Source organism: Oryctolagus cuniculus, chromosome 2, assembly GCF_051225735.1.
Source record: "Oryctolagus cuniculus isolate XC-2025 breed Fujian yellow rabbit chromosome 2, ASM5122573v1, whole genome shotgun sequence".
NCBI classification, from domain to species: Eukaryota; Metazoa; Chordata; class Mammalia; order Lagomorpha; family Leporidae; genus Oryctolagus; species Oryctolagus cuniculus.
This window is the reverse complement of record NC_142868.1, coordinates 112,925,742-112,945,023: the sequence shown is the minus strand read 5'-3', so window position 1 is coordinate 112,945,023 and position 19,282 is coordinate 112,925,742. Positions and strand designations below refer to the sequence as shown.

General features: G+C 45.5%; 2 pseudogenes; one reads left to right on the top strand and one right to left on the bottom strand.

Annotated features, from left to right (window-relative positions):
• Positions 1 to 8,659: 8,659 nt before the first annotated feature.
• Positions 8,660 to 10,094, bottom strand: LOC149128000 (tyrosine--tRNA ligase, mitochondrial pseudogene; annotated as a pseudogene).
• Positions 10,095 to 11,884: 1,790 nt separating this feature from the next.
• LOC103347734 (RNA ligase 1 pseudogene) lies at positions 11,885 to 13,251 on the top strand (annotated as a pseudogene).
• The last annotated feature ends 6,031 nt before the right edge of the window (positions 13,252 to 19,282 follow it).

Genomic DNA, 19,282 nt, shown 5'->3' with positions numbered 1-19,282 from the left:
AGGAGCCCATTCTGAGGCTCTGGGAAAGACAAGAATGTTGGGTGTTTCTAACAGGAGTTCAAGGTTTCTTGTTTCTAGCAAGAGTCGAAGGGGTGGTCAAATAATTGGATAATGAAACCTGTGGAGATTGGCAGGAGCTGGATGGGCAATTCAAGGTCATCTTCTGGGCTGCTCTTCCCTCCCTGAGTGGTCTGTAGTTTAAAGCCATTAAATCTGGAAAGCTTGGGTCTTGAGAGTTAGGGGAAAGTGTTTTATTTGATTTTATTTTTTTGGACAGGCAGAGTTAGACAGAGAGAGAGGTCTTCCTTTTCCGTTGGTTCACCCTCCAAATGGCCGCTACTGCACACTGCGCCGATCCGAAGCCAGGAGCCAGGAGCCAGATGCTTCTCCTGGTCTCCATGCGGGTGTAGGGCCCAAGCACTTGGGCCATCCTCCACTGCACTCCCGGGCCACAGCAGAGAGCTGGACTGGAAGAGGAGCAACTGGGACTAGAACCCAGGGTGCTGGCGCCGCAGGCGGAGGATTAACCAAGTGAGCTGTGGCACCGGCCGGGAAAGTGTTCTGTCTGGTACCCAGGTAGCCACCCATGAAACCTGCTTATCTCAGAAGCGAGGAGGCAAAACCCCTCCATCTGGCCTCTGATGCAGCAGCAGGGAGAGGAACCAGCTGCAAAGGAAAGAAAGGCCGAAAGGGGCCAAGCAGAGATGAGGTGCAGTGAATTATGCAGAAAGAGAGGATTCCAGAAAAAAAAAAAAAAAAAAAGCCCAACCTGTCAAACACACCCTTGATAAGCTTAACAAAATACACAGCCCCTGTGTTCGGGAGAGATAAATGAGCTGCAGGAACTGAGCTCTCTAAAAGATGATTTATTCACCTATCATTCACCGAGCAGCCCCAAATGCAGGGGAAGTGGCGAAGAGCTGAGGGCCTCTGATGAAGAATTTATTGGCGTGGTTTGCAAGACAGTCCCAGGATGTTATAAGCCCATTTGTTTTCCAATTTGTAAATCAAAGTGTTCTGGGTCAGGTCTGAGAGCTGAGTCTGATGCTAAGAGCTACAGTGAGTAAATCAAGACAAAATTTGCTGTCGGGAATTTAGCCAGCCAAGTATAAATTCAGTTTCTCTCCAGTTTCCTGCAGCAGCCGTGTCCCTCCTCTCACAGCTTCCGGCCTCCAGCGCCAGTCACTATGGCTCTGAGGATGGCCACAGCCGTGTTGCAGAAATCCCTACCCAGACTCTGCTGGGCCTTTTGGGCTCTGAGCTCCAGGGTGTGTCAAATCCTGGCTTCTGTTTTGGGCTTAGGAGCTAGGTAGAGGCCTAAGGTGTTCAAGTCTGGGCCTGTGGGATCATGTCTACCCTGTGTTGGCTTTTTAGGGCTGCACCTGCTTGGATGAAGGCCACCGGGGACTTCCCTGTGCCTCTGCTATGGTTTGGATAAGCTTTGGCCGTGATCTCATGAGGAGTTTTACACTCCAAAGTCCTAAGTTCATAGAACTAAGAGAGTGGAAACTTAACCCTATGAAGGTATTTAGAGGTGAAGCCTAATGGGAAGTCCTTAGGTCACTGGGATGTGCCTTTGGAAGGTAGTTCCCATGAGAGGATTGTTGTAAAAGCCTGACTGTGGCCCAAGCCCCTCTCCCTCTGCATTCTGGCTCGCTGTGTGATCCTTTCTTGACTTGGATTCCAACAGTCACTGTGGAGCCCTTGCCAGAGCCTGTGTCATGCCATTTGGACTTTCAGCCTTCAGAACTGTGAACTAAATAAACCTCTTCTCTTTATAAAGTTAGTTGCCTCGGGTATTTTGTTGTCGTAGTGAACAGCTCACTAACACAGCCTCTCAGCTCCATAGTGTTAAAGGCAAAGAGGGGGAGAGGGCTGGCACTGTGGCGCAGTGGGTTAAAGCCCTGGCCTGAAGTGCCTACATCCCATATGGGCGCCAGTTCGAGACCCGGCTGTTCCACTTCCAATCCAGCTCTCTGCTATGGCCTGGGAAAGCAGTAGAAGATGGCCCAACTCCTTGGGTCGCTGTACCTACGTGGGAGACCCAGAAGAAGCTCCTGGCTCCTGGTTTCGGATCTGCGCAGCTCCGGCTGTTGTGGCCATCTGGAGAGTGAACCAGCAAATGGAAGACCTCTCTCTCTGTCTCTACCTCTCTCTAACTCTGTCTTTTGAATAAATAAAATAAAATCTTAAAAAAAAAAAAAAGGCAAAGAGGGGAGAAAATGAAGTCTGGCAGAAACTGTGGCAAAAGAACAATGACAATGCCAGCAAGAGCAATAGCGCTTATCAGCTGCTTTCTGTGGGCCTGGCACTCTGCTCAGCACCTCATGTGTATTAACTCATGCATTTTCTCTCTTTTTTTAAAAAATGTTTATTTTATTTATTTGAAAGAGTTACAGAGAGGCAGAGGCAGAGAGAGGTCTTCCATCCACTGGTTCACTCTCCAGATGGCTGTAATGGCCAGAACTGTGTCAAGCCGAAGGCAGGAGCGAGGAGCTTCCTCTGGGTCTCCCACGTGGGTGCAGGGGCCCAAGGACTTGGGCCATCTTCCACTGCTCTCCCCAGCCATAGCAGAGAGCTGGATCAGGAAGTGGAGTAGCCGGGATTCAAACCGGTGCTCATATGTGATGCTGGCACTGCAGGTGGTGGTTTTACCCACTATGCCATAGCACCGGCCCTAACTCACTCATTTTCAAACCAACTCTTCATAATAGGCACTATTATTCTCTTTTCACAGGTAAGGAAATGGAGGCACAAACAGAAGGAGCTCAAAGCATCCTTTCATTAATTCTTGGACATCTTGCAAAGCCTGGGACTTCCTTTTTACCAGACCCCAGTCTTGAGCCATGAGGGACCTCAGGCCAGGCCTATGGAACACATGGGCTGAATTCAATTAGAGGTTTTGCAAACAACCACAAGAGGAAGGTCCCTGCCAGATAGGAGGACCTCTCATTATTTTTTTAGTTGCAACCATCATTATAAAGCTGCTTGCCTCTGGGATCTCCTCTGGTCCCATAGCTCCCAATAACTAAAGTAGACCCAAAAGCAGTAAGAGCACCAGGGGCATCGCGTGAGGCAGAGTTAACAATATCCACGGCTGCACACAAATCCTTGTCGCCAACAGGCAGAAGCCCTGTGAGGAACCTAATCACAACCTGAGACTGAGCCCTGGCTGAGCCATCAACTTTGGTATCGGCAGGAAAGTTCTAGGAAGCCAGGATTAGGACTAGAACGACAAGCATTTCTGGCAGTTTGGAAGATTGTATGCATACCCCAAGCTATTCCCTTGCAGCAGTCATGAGGAAGGGAATGGCCAAGCCACTATTCCTTGGCTGCACATGGAGCAAAAGATACACTCCAGAAACTATGCCACAGCCCACAAAGGGCAAAAATAACTAACTGACCCAGGACTCAGCACAACTTCTGACCAAGGAGTGTTTATGATGACCCAGAACAGTGCCTAGATAGTTAAGCTAAAAGATAAAACAAGCAAGGACATCAGGGACTGTACTGTGCATAGATAAGGACTTCACACAGTTATTGCAGCTAAGTCACTGAATAAATGAACAAATGCCTAAGCAAACAATAATGACAATATCAATTCAGATAGTGGAGAAGACAGAAGCTCATTATCCGGAGTCACTGTAATATATTATCTAAAATATCTGGTGCTCAAAAAAATTATGAGGTATGCAGAAGTTATAAAACTTTTCCAAAAAGGATAACATGGCCCGTACTCAGGAATAAAGGCACTCAATAAAACTAGGAGGGGGCTTAGATGTTGAGTTTCTTAGCAAAGATTTTTAAGATTTTTAAGTCAGCTGGTATAAATATGTTCAAAGAAATAAAGGAGATCATGTCTAAAATATAGCGGAGATTATAACAATGATATTACTCAAAGAGAATATCAATCAAGAATACAATTTATGTGCTACTCTGCCCATCATTAGTGTTATTTTGAGGTTCTGGCACTGGGCAGTGCCTGGCGACCCTTGAGACCATCCCAGTCCGGGAGCCAGGGTTGAACTTGCAACTCTAGCTCCTGACTCGGATACTGGCTGCATCATCCACTTTGATCAAAGAGGATTTATCCCAGGGATGTAAGAATGGTTCAATATATGCACATCATTAAACAGCACATCAATAGATCAGAGAATATAATCATATAATCATCTAAATAGATGCAGAGAAAACATTTGATAAAATATAACCTCTTTTTATGATAAAAACCTTAAACAAATTAGGTATAAAAAGAACACACCTCAACATAATATGACAAGCTCACAGGCAATATAATATTGGATGGGGGAAAAGTTGGAAGCATTTCTACTAAAATCTGGAACCAGACAAGGATGTTAGCTTATAGTTTTGGAAATCTTAGTTATATTTATCAAGCAAGAGAAAGAAATAAAAGGTATATGAATCAGAAAAGACAAGTCAAAGCATCCCTGTATGAAGATGACATGATTCTATATAAATAAGGGATCCAAAAGACTCCACTAAGAGACCATTAGAACTGATAACAGAATTCAGCAAAGTTGCAGGATATAAAATCAACATACAAAAGTCAATAGCATTTTTGTAGATAAACAATGGTTTGGCTGAGAAAGAAATTATAAGAACAATCCCATCCACAAAAACTACAAAGAAATTGAATTCCTTGTGATAAATTGAATCAAGGGTGTAAAAGACCTTCACAATGAATATTACAAAACACTAACAAAATAAATAGAATAAGACACCAAAAAAGAGAAGGATATTCAATGGTTTGGAAGGATTAATATTATCAAAATATGTGGACTGGCTGGTGCAGTGGCTCACTTGGCTAATCCTCCGCCTGCACCCTGGGTTCTAGTCCCAGCTGGCGCGCCGGGTACTAGTCCCGGTTGCTCCTCTTCCAGTCCAGCTCTCTGCTGTGGCCCAGGAAGGCAATGGAGGATGGCCCAAGTGCTTGGGCCCTGCACCCGCATGGGAGACCGGGAGGAGGTTCCTGGCTCCTGGCTTCAGATCAGCGCAGCACCGGCCATAGTGGCCATTAGGGGAGTGAACCAATGGAAGGAAGACCTTTGTCTCTGTCTCTCTCTCACTGTCTATAACTCTCTCTCTCATTGTCTAACTCTGCCTGTCAAAAAAACAAACAAACAAACAAAAAAACAAAAACAAAAACAAAAAAAAACTGGATTACCCAAAGCATTTTACAGATTCAACACAATCCCCATCAAAATTTCAATGGCATTCTTTATAAAATGAAAAAAAAAATCCTAAAATGCATATGGAAACACAAAAGACCTTGAATAGCCAAAACAATGTTGAAACACAATAAAAACAAAGCTGTAGGCATCATAATACTAGATCTCAAGATATACTACAGGGCTATTATAACCAAAACAGCCTGATATTGGCATAAAAATAAATACATAGACCAATGGAACAGAATAGAAAAACAAGAATTAAACCCATGCATCTACAACCAACTTATCCTTGACAAGTGTGTGAAAAACATTCCCTGGAGAAAGGACAGACTCTTTACTAATAAATGGTGCTGGCAAAACTGGATTTCCACATGCAGAAGTTTGAAAAAAGACTCCTACCTTATACCCTACACAAAAATAAACTCAAAATAAGTCAAGAATCTAATTATAGGACATGAAATTACTAGAGGGAAACAGGGTAAATACTCCAAGATTCTGGCATAGGCAATGAGGTTTGTTTTTTTTTTTTTTTTTTTTTTTACTTCTAATTTTTAATTAGTTTTTAACAGATTGAATGTGATTTGTAGATACAATTCTAAGAACATGATATTCCTTCCTCCCTCTTTCCCCCTCCCTCTACCCTCTTTCCTTCCCCCTTTCTTTTTTTTTTTTTTTGTTTTTGAGATAACACATTTTTAAAAAAAAACATTGCAGTAAAAAGGCTTAATACTTCACTGTATAAGTTTAACAAGTAAAAAGCAAAAAGCCCTTAGTTTAGTAGGAATATAGAAAATGGCTCTAAATAATTGAATAGAAAAAATGACTACTTCTCCCATATATAAACAGTAAATTTTAAAGCAATCACAACCCATTACAACTATAGTAGTATAACATTCTTGTGTGTTTTTTTTTTTTTTTTTTTTTTTTTTTTTGACAGGCAGAGTGGACAGTGACAGAGAGAGACAGAGAGAAAGGTCTTCCTTTTGCCGTTGGTTCACCCTCCAATGGCCGCACCGCGCTGATCCAAAGGCAGGAGCCAGGCGCTTCTTCTGGTCTCCCATGGGGTGCAGGGCCCAAGCACTTGGGCCATCCTCCACTGCACTCCCTGGCCACAGCAGAGAGCTGGCCTGGAAGAGGGGCAACCGGGACAGAATCCGGCGCCCCGACAGGGACTAGAACCTGGTGTGCTGGCGCCGCTAGGTGGAGGATTAGCCTAGTGAGCCGCGGCGCCGGCCAGTAGTATAACATTCTTAACCAGTGATTTCAAATTATATTTGCAGCGATACTGATACACACAGAGATTTCTTTATTCCTTCTTTTTTGTTTGTTTTTAAATTTTAGCTCCTATATAAGGGAGAACATGTGATATTTATCTTTCTGGGTCTGACTTATTTTACTCAACATGATGTCCTCCAGTTGTGCCCATTTTGCTGCAAATGGTAAATTTTTTTTAAGCCCTAGCAAATTGCTTCTTGGGGAGGCAGTTTTTTTTTTAAGGTTTATTTTATTTATTTGAAAGACAGAGTTACAGTGAAATAGTAGAGTCAGAAAGAGAGAGAGAAAGATGTCTTCCATCTGCTGGTTCACTCCCCAAAGGCCAGAGCTGAGCTGATCCGAAGCCAGGAGCCAGGAGCCTCTTCTGGATCTCCCACGTGGGTGCAGGGGCCCAAGGACTTGGGCCATCTTCCACTGCTTTCCCAGGCCATAGCAAAGAGCTGGATTGGAAGTGGAGTAGCTAGGACTTGAATCAGTACCCATATGGGATGCCAGAACTGTAGGCTGGGGCTTTAACCCACTGTGTCACAGCACCAACCCCTGTTTTTTTTTTTTTTTTTTTTTTTTTTTTTTTTTTAATAACTGAATAATATTCCATTGTGTGTATATATACCACATTTTCTTTATCCATTCATCAGATAATGGACACCCTGGTTGGTTCCAAGGCAATGACTTTTTGGATAAGATCCTAAAAGCACAGGCAATGAAAGCAAAAATAGACAAATGGGATTACATGCAACTCAGGGGCTCCTGCACAGCAAAGCAAACAGCAGAGTGCAGAGACAACTGACAGAGTGAGAGGGGATGTTTTCAGACTGTCGCTCCCCGTCTTCGTGGAGGAACGACACAGGACCCTGCGCTGTTCTTTTGTCTGCTCGGCCCTCCCCGGGTTTGCTGCTATCCCTTCCACCTCCGTGGAAGGGCAGTTCCCCCTGCCACATTCCCCACTTCCGCAGGGGAGCGGCACACCGCCGGCCGGCTCTCTCGGGGGCTGCACAGGTGTTCCCTTAGATGTTCCCCTTAGATGTTCCTGGTGCATGCCGTCTCTCTCCTCCTTTATAGTCCTCCTCTGCCAATCCCAACTCGGCTGCCCACACGCCGAGTACGCTGTTCTCCTCCAATCAGGAGCAAGTCCTACAGTTTATTGGTTGAACTGGAGGCAGCTGTGTAGAAGCTGTTTTTCTCCTCTCCCAGCGCCATATTGTGGGAGAGCAGATGCATAGAATAAGTCTTAATTCCAGTAACTTAGTCTAGTCTGGATTGCTCCCCACACAGACCAATGCACGTGATGAAGGATTAATATCCAAAATGTACAAAGAGCTCAAGAAATTCAACAAGAAACAATCCAGTTACAAAACGGTCCAAGGATCTGCACAGACAATTTCCAAAAGAAGAAACACAAATGGCCAACAAACGCAGGAAAAGATGCTCAGTATGAACTACAATGTGGCATCAACTCCCTGCTTTTAGAATGGGTGTTATCCAACAGTCGAGAAAGAACAATTGTTGGCAAGCATTTGGAGAAGAGGGAACCCTAATACACTGTTGTGTGGAAGATTCCTCAAAAAAAAAAAAACAAAAATAGATCTGCTGTGTAGCCCAGTTATCTCACTTCTGAGAATATAGCCAAAGAAAATGAGGTCGGCATATGCAAGACACACCTGCACTCCTGTACCTACTGCAGTCTAACTCACAATAGTGAAGCTATGGAATCCCTCTCAGTCTCCATCAGCGCATGGCTGAGTAAACAAAATGTGGTGTATAGATACACAATAGAATATTACTCAGCCATAAAAAGAGTAAAATCCTGACATTGTATTCTGGGTGGAACTGGAGAGCATTATGCTAAGCGAAAGAAGTTAGACACAGAAAGACAACTATCACATGCTTTCTCTCCCGTGTAGACGTTAATAGGAGAATGTGTGGATTCGCTATTATTTGCCATGTAGATATTTATAAATTCTGTCTGCACTGAATTATAGCCCTCACTTTATTATCTTTGTCATGAATCTCATGATATGTGATATTACCACTGGTTTCAAGGAAAGAAGTATGTATATGTGTATATAATATTTACATATGACGTGAACAGGACAGAATAGTAAATAGTACTACATCTAAAGAGCTTTTTTCTTAAACAATAGCTTATTTACTAACCAGCCCATAAAAATAGTAAAATTACTTACCCTGAGAGACCTGGTGTACAGTCCTGTCTGTTTTTTCTGACACCTACAGGCAAAGGCATACATTTCGGAGCCAGCACTTTTTACGTTTTGAGAATGAGGATGGGTCAGTTTGTTTGAACTGGGAGGATTATTCATCACCACGGAAGCCATTTTACAACGTACAAATCCCCGTTTCCAATTTTAAGTAAAGGTAAAAGGCCATTCCTGAGAATGCGTTGTCCAGCTGAAGCACTCTCGGGATTTCTTAGTCTGTGATTAATACTGGGAACTGCTGCTATCATCCGATACCCACGGGGGCCGTCTGGAACGGCGCTGGCTTTGCACCATGCAGCCAGCATGCTGGTCAGGGGGTCAAGAACGCACGCAGAAAACGAAGCTTCTCTCAACAACACCCTTCACTCCTGGTCAGATGGCACCTCCAGAGCGGCGATGCTGCTATGAGAGAGGGCCTGGGTGCACCTTCCGGCGGGGTGCAGGCTGTCTGGGCCATGAAGGTGCCTGATGACGTGGGCAGCAGGTCGCTGTGGAGAGCCCGGGGTTCTGGCTCTGGGAGGTGCAGCTGCATGACGCAGTGGGTCTCTGGAAAGTGAAGAGCTTCAGGTACCTTCTCCCTGAGGCCAGTGCGGTCTTGTTGCCTGAGGAAGAACTGAAACAATGCAAACGGAGCCAGAGCCGTCCGGCATTGCCAGCCGACTGCCCCCCAGCTTCCGCTCAGAGGGTCTCGGTGATTCCGAGGGCATCTTCTCCAGTCAGCTCGTGGACATGATACTGCCCAGCTGGCCAGAGCCGCCCAGCCGCCCCCGGGACGCTGGAACAGGTAATGGAAGTCCTAGGCCTGCAGCACCTGCCAAGGAGGAACTCAGCTCCGGTGCACGCGCTCAGCCGGCCCCGCAGCGTGCCCATGCGGAAGGGGCCGCCCACGGAGACCCGGAAGTCCGGCAGGTGCTGCTGGCCGTAACAGGACGAGCTGTCCAGCGCCGTGAGGCTGCCCCAGGGGTGCCCGTCGCTGAAGACCTGCTGGGGAGTGGCCGCCAGGGCCTCGCTCGACCCCCGCGCGGAGGGCGCGCGCGTTGGCTCCCACGCGCTCCGCGCTCTGTGGTGCGGCCGCCCGGGTCTCCCAGGCCCGATCGCTGGAAATTCATGAAACAGGCCCAGCAGCGCCAGCAGCTGTCTTGCGAGAAAGTGAGTGGCTCGTGGGGTCGAAGCCGCAGGAGAGGGCCTGGGGAGAGAAGCTGGCCTAGCCACGGTGGAGGCGCTCTGGGAAATCTCCGTCCCCCTGTCCCGGAAGAACTCTTTGAACAGAACACCTAGCCTTCTGCGCCGCCAGGACACACGGAGTGCCCGAGTGCTTCCTAAGCAGCCAGGGGCGGAGGACTCCTAACCGGCCAGGGCCACCAGACCACTGGGCCCAGTAGCAGCACCACAGCATGGGCGCCGCCATCTTGGCGATGGCACGAAGGAAATGCGCAAAGAAACATTTTCTTTTCTTTTCTTTTCTTTTTCTTTTCTTTTTTTTTTTTTTTGACAGGCAGAGTGGACAGTGAGAGAGAGAGACAGAGAGAAAGGTCTTCCTTTTCCGTTGGTTCACCCCCCAGTGGCCGCTGTAGCCCGCGCACCGTGCTGTTCCAAAGCCAGGAGCCAGGTGCTTCCTCTTGGTCTCTCATGTGGGTGCAGGGCCCAAAGACTTGAGCCATCATCCTCCACTGCACTCCCGGGCCACAGCAGAGAGCTGGACTGGAAGAGGGGCAACCAGGACAGGATCCGGTGCCCCGACCTGGACTAGAACCCGGTGTGCCGGCGGATTAGCCTATTGAGCCACGGCGCTGGCTGCAAAGAGACATTTTCTAGTGGAAGTTATTTCATATGGTATTCTATCATCAGGAAACTGCCAAGCTGGTAGAGGGTTGTGATGGCTTGCTGAACACAAAATGTAGGCACTGGGGTGAGCATGGCGTGTCCATCTTCTGGGAGGCGGTGTATGTTCTAAACCACAGTGTATGACTTCTGTATGTCACTGTGTTCTCAACATGCCATGTGTGTGGGTTGCTGACTGTTACGGATTGAACAGAACAGGACTTGACCCCCGAATTGATGCAGTTATTTCAACCCCAAAGTCTTACCTTGGCAGTCAATGGATTGCTGCTAATTGTTGGATTAAGGTAGAGGCTGGATTTTTTTTTTAAAGATTTATTTATTTATCTGAAAGTCAGAGTTACAGAGAGGCAGAGGTTGAGAGAGAGAAAGGTCTTCCATCCGCTGGTTCACTCCCCAAATGGCCCCAACAGCCAGAGCTGGGCTGATCTGAAGCCAGGAGCCTCTTCTGGATCTCCCACGTGGGTTCAGGGACCCAAGGACTTGGGCCATCTTCTACTGCTTTCCCAGGACACAGCAGAGAGCTGGAATGGAAGTGGAGCAGCTGGGACTCAACTGGCGCCCATGAAGGATAACAGCACTGCAGGCAGTGACTTTACCAGCTATGCCACAGCGCTGCCCCTGACAACTGAAGGTGGTACCTTTGGTAAGTGATTGGATTGAGTTGTTAGCATGGAGTCCCATGTTCGAATTGTAATGGCATTATAAGGAGGAGGAGTATGCGCCCTGTCTCTCTTCTTCCTTGTTCATCATCTGATTATTCCTCTATATACTGCCATTGCCAGCCATCACCAGACACCAGATTAATGGAGCCACACAGTCTCAAACTGGGAACCTCTAAATTATTAATTTTATTTTTCTTTCTATAAATGGAAACCACTTGTACTTTTTTTTTTTTTTTTTTGAGAGGTAGAGTTACAGAGAAAGGGAGAGACAGAGAGAAAGGTCTTTCTTCTGCTGGTTCACTCCCTAAACGGCCACAATGGCCAGAGTTGTGCTGATCAGAAGCCAGGAGCCTAGAGCTTCTTCAGGGTCTCCCATGCAGGAGCCAGGAACCAGGAGTTTCTTTCAGGTCTCCCACCCAGGAGCAGGGGCCCAAACAGTTGGGTCATTTTCTACTGCTTTCCCAGGCCATAGCAGAGAGCTGGACAGGAAGTGGAGCAGCTGGGACTCGAACTGGCACCTATATGTGATGCTGGTGCCACAGGCAGAAGCTTAGCCCACTACACCACAGCACTGGCCTCTCATCTTAGGTATTTTAGAATCGTGGGGATGTGGTGGTCTAGTTTCCAAAGGGGAATACTTTCAAGGGAACACAAGGAAAGATCCATTGAATTACAAGTCTTTCCAAGGCAGATTATGGTCAGGCATGAAGAGGAGCCACCAAAGTTGAGAAGGTGGGAAGAATGGGGAGGAACTATTAATGGGTTTCTTTTGGAGATGATAAAATATTATAATAGTTGCACAACTCTGAATATACTAAAAAAGAAGAATTATATGATGCATGAATTATATCTCACCAAAGTTGTTGCTTAGCAATCCTGGGCTGAATTGCATAGAATGACTGATTGCTTTCCAATAGAAAGCCTCATGTGTGCAGGATTCCATCGGGCCACCTATTCCTGAAAGCCGTCCCATCAGCGCGTCTCTCTAGGGACTTCCTGATGCTTTCCCACAACCCCCTGCTTTAACTCTGTGTCATTTATAACTCTTGTCCCTTGAGACCTCCGTGTGCCAAATCTTCTCCTGTTACCAAATATCAAAATTAAAAGAAGAGTTTAAACAAACACATTAAGGGCCTGGGCATCATGGGGGCAGCTCACTGGGTGTGGAGCCTGAGTAGCCGGAAGCTGGTGACTTAGGGCTGCAGGGCTTCTGCCGGCTGGGAACGGGAGCTGTTGGGAAAGGCACTCTCTGGGTTGCCTCTGGGCCCACCGTGAGGTGCCTGGGCTCTGTGTAGCAGAAAATGTCACGTGTATTTGTGATAGAGGTAAACGAGGAGCCCTCCACCAAAAGGGAGCACCAGCCATTTGAAGTTTTGACAGCTGAACGTGTAAGTCACAAGGCATTAGATGCAGATATTTACGGTGCAATTCCAACAGACAGAGTGGCTAGAACTTGTTGTTATGATACTGCTTACAAAGGTCAGCCATACCTTTGGGCTTGGCTTGATAGAAAACCCAACAAAAAAGCTAAGATTTAAAATTTTTCTACATTCAAAAGATTTTTTTTGGAATATTGAGGAGGACTTCAAAAACCTCTTGCAGAGTGCTGGATACCAGCGAAGGAAATAGAACAGTTAAATGGGAATCCAGTTCCTGATGAAATGGACACATTCCTGGCTGGGTACCAGTAGGAAAAAACAACAAACAGTATTGCTGGCATTCCTCTGTGGTTAATTATGAATTTGAAATTGCCTTGGTATTAAGGCATCACCCTGAAGATCTTGGACTCTTGAAAGTTAGTGCAGTGCCACTAGCAGGTGTCTTAGAACAAACACACTGGAGCTTATAGGAGCGAATATCAGTGGAAATCCATGTGATCCATTGGCATCATCTCAGTTTATGCTGGCCAATTCCAGACACTTACATGAATTCAAAACCAGTTGTTATTAACATGAACTTGAACAACTGTGACTGTGCCTTTGATATTAAGTGTTTAATCACTTTTCAAAAATAGATAATCAGAAATTTGGTAGGCTTAAAGATCTAATAATTGATGTATAAATTGAAATGCAATTAAAATTAGCTTTATTGTTGTCTTTGAATCGTAAATATCCTGCTGTATTCAAGAAGGTAAAAATATCATGAAACATTAATATGTCTTCTAATATTTGAAGAAAAGAAATTTCCAGATGGAAATATTCCAAATTTTATTTGGCATCAATAAATTTTTTTTTTTGACAGGCAGAGTTAGTGAGAGAATGAGAGACAGAGACAGAGAGAAAGGTCTTCCTTCTGCTGGTTCACTTCCCAAATGGCCGCTACGGCCAGTGCGCTGCTCAGATCCGAAGCCAGGAGCCAGGTGCCTCCTCCAGGTCTCCCACATGGATGCAGGGCCCAAGCACTTGGGCCATCCTCAACTGCCTTCCCTGGGCCACAGCAGAGAGCTGGACTGGAAGAGGAGCAACCGGGACAGAATCCAGCACCCCGACCGGGACTAGAACCCGGGGTGCCAGTGCCACAGGCGGAGAATTAGCCAAGTCAGCCGCGGCGCCGGCCGACATCAATACATTTTTTATCCCTGGACATAAAAATATAAGTAACAGTAAGCTCCGAAGCTTGTACAAAGGACAAATTCTGTCTACTGTAGCTGGGTGATAATTTAAGGACAACACTTAACAGAATTTGCGAATCTTTACATATATATATTTATATATAAGTATATACAAAACCCCAGCTCAAGTTTACCTTTATACTCTTTAAAAAAACTTAATTGAAACATTAGGAATGTAGAGAAACTATTTTATTATTATTATTATTATTATTTATTTATTTATTTTTTGACAGGCAGAGTGGACAGTGAGAGAGAGAGACAGAGAGAAAGGTCTTCCTTTGCCGTTGGTTCACCCTCCAATGCCCGCCACGGCCGGCAGCAATGCGCTGATCCGAAGCCAGGAGCCAGGTGCTTTTCCTGGTCTCCCATGGGGTGCAGGGCCCAAGCACTTGGGCCATCCTCCGCTGCACTCCTGGGCCACAGCAGAGAGCTGGCCTGGAAGAGGGGCAACCAGGACAGAATCCGGCGCCCTGACCGGGACTAGAACCTGGTGTACCGGCACCGCAGGCGGAGGATTAGAATGTTGAGCTGCGGCGCTGGCCACTTTTTTTTTTTTTTTTTAAGATTTATTTATTATTTATTTGAAAGGCAGAGCTACAGAGAGGCAGAGAGAGAGAAAGAGAGAGAGGTCTTCCATCTGCTGGTTCACTCCCTAAATGGCTGCAATGGCTGGAGCTGTGCCGATCTGAAGCCAGGAGCCAGGAGTTTCCTCCGGGTCTCCCATGCTGGTGCAGGGGCCAAGAACTTGGGCCATCTTCTACTGCTTTCCCAAGCCATAGCAGAGAGCTGGATGATGGGAAGTGGAGCATCCAGGACTCAAACTGGTGCCCATATAGGATGCGGGCACTGCAGGCAGCAGCATTACCCACTATGCCACAGCGCTGGTCTCCAAAATATACTTTATAAGTTAAAAATTCCATAGAATTTTATTTATTAAAAATTCCAACTTACCTTTGTCAAGGTACAGTGTAGAGAGGAGGAAATATTTCAGTTGAGTTTTGCTTAATTTCCAGAATTTTTTTTAAAAAATTTATTTATTTATTTGAAATCAGAGTTACACAGAGAGAGGAGAGGCAGAGAGAGAGAGAGAGAGGTCTTCCATTCGCTGGTTCACTCCCCAGATTGTCACAACAGCCGGAGCTGCACTGATTCGAAGCCAGGAGCCAAGAGCTTCTTCAGGTCTCCCATGTTCTACTGCTTTCCCAGGCCATAGCAGAGAGCTGGTTCAGAAGAGGAGCAGCCGGGACTAGAACCAGCGCCCATGTGGGATGCCATGTTTCAGGCCACGGTGTTAACCTGCTACACCACAGCGTGAGCCCCAATTTCCATAATTTTAACTACAAGGTTAATAAATAAAACTACAGGTACCAATAGCCCTTAATAAATAGGGAAATTATCAGGACTTCCATCTTCTTTTTCAGACTGTTCAGAACAAGTACCAGGGCTAGTTAATTGAACGCCAAATTGCTCAGAAAGTTTTTTTTTTTTAACTTTTCTTCTAAGAGAATTTTTTTTCACTTCTTCCTTGTAATGATACAATTCAATTTCTTCAAACAAATGAAAGATCAAAATTTTCCAGTTCTTTCTTCAGCTCTTTTTATTTCCTCCTAATAGAAACATATTATCTTTAAAAGTCACATACATGAATACGGTTTTTGGTTTGAACTAAATACATTTAATTGCAAACATGAAAAACAATGTAACCTGAACAGTCAATTATAGTTATACAGGCAGAGGTATTTTCTTAAGATTGTTAATAAGGTTTCACTGTACAACACAAATAAAATAACTTACTGTCAAGTGATCTGTAAGTTATGCTAGTCTTCAACTAACAATTTTTCAGCTCTTAGATTATGGTGGCGTTTAATCTTTCAGATTACTTTCAGATACTGAATGAGTAAATGAAAAACACTTTAATTATTCTTTTTTTTTTTAAGATTTATTTATTTGAAAGACAGAGTTACAGAGAGGTAGAGACAGAGAGAGGTCTTCCATCTGCTGGTTCACTCCCCAGATGACCGCAATAGCTGGAGCTGGGCCAATCCGAAGCCAGGAGCCAGGAGCTTCTTCCAGGTCTCCCACATGGGTACAGGGGCCCAAGGAGTTGGGCCATCTTCTACTGCTTTCCCAGGCCATAGCAGAGAGCTGGATCAGAAGAGGAGCAGTCAGAACTAGAACCGGTGCCCATTTGGGATGCTGGCGCTTCAGGCCAGGGCTTTAACCCACTGCGCCACAGCTCCGGCCCCAACTTTAATTATTCATAACATGGATATTGTTGTGGTTGAGAGTTTTTAAGTTAGGTTTCATTTTTAGTTCCTTTAAAGTTTCTAATTTTTAATGAGTATCGATCAACTTTTTGTAAATCTATTTATGATCAGGGAAATCCTGGGACTTCTGACTGGTCAAGGTAGACATCTGGTGATGACAGATAATTTGAGCTTTCATCATCATTTATAATCCCAGTCATTACTTGCTATTCTATTACTATATCCATACTGTTTTGTTCATTTATGTTGCCCTAAAAGGTATAATGCATAGCAGAATTTTTCAGGGAAACTGTGACCTTAAGAGAAGATTCCTAAGCAGGAAGTTGAAGACACTGTCCCCAAAACTTAAAGTAAAGAAGTATCAAGTAATGAGCTACATTTGCTATAATTAAAAAGTTAATTTACTCTTAAAAAACACATTAAAATAACCATCAAATATTTAAGAGGCAAAATGTTCTTTGTGGGAGAATATTTAAAAGCACTTTAAACCATTAAATGGTATCCAATGATAGATGCTGTGGATATTATCATTTTTGCTAGAAATGTTACAGGGCCATAAAATCGTAAGAGCTAATTTTATAACCCACATGAGAATGTCAGACTCATGACTTAGCTGCCTTTATTAAAGCATTGGCTGTTATTCTGTATATTTGCCGGGAGATGAAAGTCAGGAAAACATCATCCTTCACCAGGGGGCTAGCAGTCAAAGGAAGTTTACAGCCCACTGTGGACTCTGGAGTGGTCTCTAAGGATGCCATGTGTATGAGTAACACTTTTCTTTTTTTAAATATTTATTTATTTATTTGAAAGAGTTAACACAGAGAAGGAAGAAGAGGCAGAGAGAGAGAGAGAGAGAGAGTCTTCCATCCTCTGATTCACTCCCCAAATGGCTGCAATGGCCAGAGCTGGGCCAATCTGAAGCCAGGAGCCAGGAGCTTCTTCCGCGTCTCCCATGTGGGTGCAGGGGCCCAAGGACTTGGGCCACCTTCTACTGCTTTCCCAGGCCACAGCAGAGAGCTGGATTGGAAGTGGTGCAGCTGGGACTTGAACTGGCGCCTGTATGGGACGCCAGCACTTCTGGTGGCGGCTTTACCTGCTACACCACAGCATCAGCCTCAATAAGTGACACTTTTAAAAGGATGTGAAAGTTGTAATGAAAAGATAAGTTTATTTTGGTGTAATTTTTTCAAACCCATCCATACAAAGGGCCTTCAAAATTTATAGAGACACAAATCATGAAAAAAATAAATAAAAACTATGCATGGATTTCAAAGCATTTTTGCACCAAAATCAACTTTTCATTTCATTTGTCCATGAACTCTTTGAAGTCCCCTCGTACACCTTGGTGTTGCTAATCAGCCTCAGCCTTCTCACCTGGCCTGGGCAGCAGCACAGCCCTTGCCCAGTGATCTAAGCAGCCTCCCTGTCAAGTGCAATTGGAAGGAAGGGGATCTCCACATGCCATCCCTGGCCTGGGCATTGGAGGCCTCTGGTCCCAGACTACACACACAGGGGAGTTGTCTGGGTCAACTTGGTACAATCTGCAAACCTCCTCCAGATGCTACTGAAATGGATGGAATGGCCCAAGTCAGGCACGGGTGCCCTGCCTGGAACCTCATTGACCTTGTCTGAGCCCTGGGATGGGTGTCCTGTGTGCCAGCCCCTTCACACATTTGAGTATCAGAGGACCTGGGGGTGGAGGGATGCAGACACCTTCATCTTTTGCTCTACCTCTCAGGCCACCCTGATTGCTGGGGATGTCCCGGGCCTGGAGATGGAGCCAGCAGCCCCAGGAGCTTCAGTTTTCTTGCTGGTCAATAAATATCACGTGGGCCAGCATTGTGGTATAGTAGGTTAAGCCTCCTCCACCTGTGGCATTGGTATCCCTTATGGGCGCTGGTTCATGTCCTGGCTGCTCCACTTCCAAACCAGCTCTCTGCTTATGGCCTGGGAAAGCAATAGAAAATGGCTGAAGTCCTTGGGCCCCTGCACCAGCGTGGGAGACCCAGAAGAAGCTCCTGGCTCTGGCTTCAGATCAGCCCAGCTCTGGCTGTTGCAGCCATTTGGAGAGTAAACCAGTGGATGGAAGACCTCTCTCTGTCTCTCCCTCTCTCTGTAACTATGCTTCTCAAATACATAATTAAATCTTTAAGATAAATACCCAAATAAATAAATATTACACAGTTTGACCATATTTTCTCTGCAAAGTGATCACTTCCTCTTACCTTCCAAGCAAGAAGAGTTGTAGATCAGACAACAAACAACCCTACAAGGACATTTGTTAAAATGTGGTGAAACCTTTCTTGGACAAGGAGTCCTGGGCATAAATTCAGCCTGAGGAATTTGGCCTAAGAACTTAAAATGTTCATGAGAAGAAGAGAAAACAGTCAAAACTGGAGAGAAACTGAAAGGCAGGCACCTGGGCCAGCACACGGCACCTCGGTAGAGCATAAGAAGGGAGTTGGGTGTGACATGGCCCCTCTCGGTGAGCGCGTTGGGGCCGCTTGTTAGCATCGCTAACTGATGTTCACATGTGGGGTTTGGCCAAGCAACCAGAGATATGTCAACACATCCAGAGGGAACCTGAACCAGAGAGGAAGATGGCTGTGGCTGCCAGGGGATCTCCTCACGTGTCCCTTCCTCCGGGCTCTCATTGCTGCCACACTTCACCCACCGACCTTGCAGGCTCACGCATTCCCACTGCTGGGGTTTGGGTAGGGTTTGGGTGTCTCCCCCAAAGGTTCGTGTGCTGGGAGCTTGGTCTCCAGTGCAGTGATGTTGAGGGGTAGAACTTGTAAGAGGCGGAGCCTTGTGTGGGGTGATTAGGTCATGGCGGCCCCATTCTTGAGAAGAGATTAATGTTGACCTTGTGGATATGATTAGTTCTTGTGAGAGGGGTTTGTTAAACGCAAAGCCACTCCACATGCTTGGGCTCTTCTGCACTCAGCTGGCTCCCTTTCTGCTTCTCTGCCGTGATGTGGCACAGCCGGAGGAGCCTTGCCAGGATGCCGGAACCATGCTGTTTGGACCCAGTAACCATCAAAGTTGCGAGCAAATTAACCAATTTTGTATTGGTTAATATAATTATTATAATCATGATATAATTTATATAAATTTAATATGATTATTTAAAATTTATATAATTTATTTATAAAGTGCCCAGCCTCTGGTATTCTGCTATAGCAACGCAAAATAGACTAAGACTCCGACATAG